Here is a 3,126-nt window from a genome sequence, read left to right on the forward strand (position 1 = left end):
CAACACCGCGGTTCCTGGTGTGTCCGCTGTGCCGTGCGTGTGATCATTGCTTGTACAGCCCTCTCGCAGTGTCCGGAGCAAGTATGGTGGGTCTGACACACCGGTGTCAATGTGTTCTTTTTTCCATTTCCAGGAGTGTATATATCAGGTCGACAGACACACAAACAAACACAAACATACACACAAAATTCAAGCTTTCGCAACAAACTGTTGCCTCATCAGGAAAGAGGGAAGGAGAGGGAAAGACAAAAGGATGTGGGTTTTAAGGGAGAGGGTAAGGAGTCATTCCAATCCCGGGAGCGGAGAGACTTACCTTAGGGGGAAAAAAGGACGGGTATACACTCGCACACACACACACACACACACATATCCATCCACACATATACAGACACAAGCAGTTTGTTTGTGTGTCTGTCGACCTGCTAGCACTTTCATTTGGTAATTCACATCATCTTTGTTTTTAGATATATTTTTCCTACGTGGAATCTTTCCCTCTATTTTTTATATATATATATATATATATATATATATATATATATATATATATATATATATATATTAGGCCAATGTCAACATACCGTCTTCATACCCAGACTCATGAACAGGGGTCGATAAGAGGTTTGTGAACTTACACCACTTATTGCCCAAACCACCCGTTTCTGAGCCAAAATATCGTTTTATAATGGGAAGAGTTACCCCAGAATATAATACCATATGGCATAAGCAAATGAAAATAAGCAAAGTAGACTACTTTTCGTGTCGAATGATCACTTTCTTCAGATACTGTTTGCATAGGAAAAATGGCAGCATTAAGTCTTTGAACAATATCCTGAACGTGGGCTTTCCGTGACAGTTTACTATCTACCTGAACACCTAGAAATTTGAACTGTTCAGTTTCACTAATCATATGCCCATTCTGTGGAATTAAAATGTCAGGTTTTGTTGAATTGTGTGTTAGAAACTGTAAAAACTGAGTCTCAGTGTGATTTAGCATTAGTTTATTTTCTACAAGCCATGAACTTAGGTCATGAACTGCACTATTTGAAACTGAGCCAATGTTGCTCACAACATCCTTTACTACCAAGCTAGTGTCATCAGCAAACAGAAATATTTTAGAGTTACCCGTGTACTAGAGGGCATATCATTTACATAAATAAGGAACAACATTGATCCCTGGGGCACTCTCCTCTTGACCATACCCCATATCACAGCCATTCTCGACACTGTGAACAATGACCTATTGCTGTCTGTTGCTAAAGTAAGAGGTGAACCAATTGTGAGCTACTCCCCGTATTCCGTAATGGTCCAACTTCTGAAGCAATATTTTCTGATCAACACAATTAAACGCCTTAGTTAAATAAAAAAAAATATGCCTAGCATTTGAAACCTTTTGTTTAACCCATCCAGTACCTCACAGAGAAAAAAAGAATATATCATTTTCAGTTGTTAAACGACTTCTAAAGCCGAACTGTACATTTGATAGCAAATCGTGTGATGTAAAATGATCTATTATTCTTACATACACAGCCTTTTCTATAACTTTAGCAAACACTGATGGCATAGAAATAGGTCTAAAAATTACAAATATGGCTAAATACAGGGCTAACATGTGCAGCACACTACTTTAATATTCTGCTAAGCACTCCATCATAACCATGAGTGTCCTTAGTCTTCAGTGATTTAATTATTGACTCAATTTCCCCCTTGTCTGTATCACAGAGGAGTATTTCAGACATCAATATCGGAAAGGCATTTTCCAAGAAAGTTATATGATTCCCAGTAGAAACTAAATTTTTATTTAATTCACCAGCAATGCTCAGAAAATGATTGTTAAATACTGTATATATATCTGATTTATCAGTAACAGAAATATTTTTACTGCGAACTGACTTTATATTGTCGACCTTGTGCTGCTGATCAGACACATCCTTCACAACTTACCATATGGTTTTATTTTTATCCTGTGAATTAGCTATTCTATATACATACCACATACTCTTTGCCTTCCTAACAACATTTTTAAGCGCCTTACAATATTGTCTATAATGGGCTACTGCAGCTTGATTGTGACTACTAACATTTTGATATAGTTCCCTCTTTGTTCTACATGCAATCCTTATCCCACCAGTTAGCCACCCCAGGCTGCCTATTACTGCTAGTACCCTATTTAGAATGTTCGAATGGAAAGCAACTCTCAAAGAGCACAATAAATGTGTTAAGGAAAGCATTGTACTTATCATCTATGTTATCGGCACTATAAACAACCTTGAGAAGGTTTAAAAAATTCTCTACTGCTGTTTGATTAACGTTCCTACATAGTTTGTAATTATATGTGACGTTTGAGTACAAAAGCCATTTAGTTTTAAAATTTGTGCATCATGGTCTGAAAGGCCATTCACCCTTTTACTACTAAAGTTTATTTATTTATTTATTCTCCATGGACAAATACAAGGATTTGTTTTGGATAGTTTACATATTGATCATTTCCCCTTATAACATTGTGGGAAACAATTATATAAAATAGGTCTAACAGATAAAAAATTATGTTGCTTTTTTTGTACATGTAAATACTATTTATACAAATGAAAGTATTCCACTCCTCTGAGAGGAATTCCTTAGTGCTATAAAAACACTTATTGCTGAGGAACTCCTTCAAGGCAGCTTCCACTTAAGGTTTTTAATTTTTTTGGAAGTTTGTTATAAAATGCCCATCTAGTAATGAAGAATGAATAAAAATATTGTCTATGGCTGTGCTACTGTTCTCCTCCACCCTAGTTGGAAAAAACACAATCTGCATCAGATCATACGAATTTAGGAGATCTACCAACATCCTTTTTCTTGCACCATCATACACAAAATTTATAATGAAGTCACCACGCATAACTAATTTCTGGTACTTCCTACAAAGTGAATCAACAGACCTCTCTAGCTTGAGCAGAAATGCTCTGAAGTCAGAGTTAGCGGGCCTATAAACAACAACAATTAGAAGTTTAGTTTCACTAAATTCAACTGCCCCTGCACAACATTCAAATATCTGTCCAGTGCAGTGATGTGATATGTCTATGGACTCAAATGGAATACTGTTTTTTAATTACATAACCACTCCCCCACCCCACAAACTGAGAA

Source organism: Schistocerca nitens, chromosome 3, assembly GCF_023898315.1.
Source record: "Schistocerca nitens isolate TAMUIC-IGC-003100 chromosome 3, iqSchNite1.1, whole genome shotgun sequence".
In the NCBI taxonomy this organism is placed as follows: Eukaryota; Metazoa; Arthropoda; class Insecta; order Orthoptera; family Acrididae; genus Schistocerca; species Schistocerca nitens.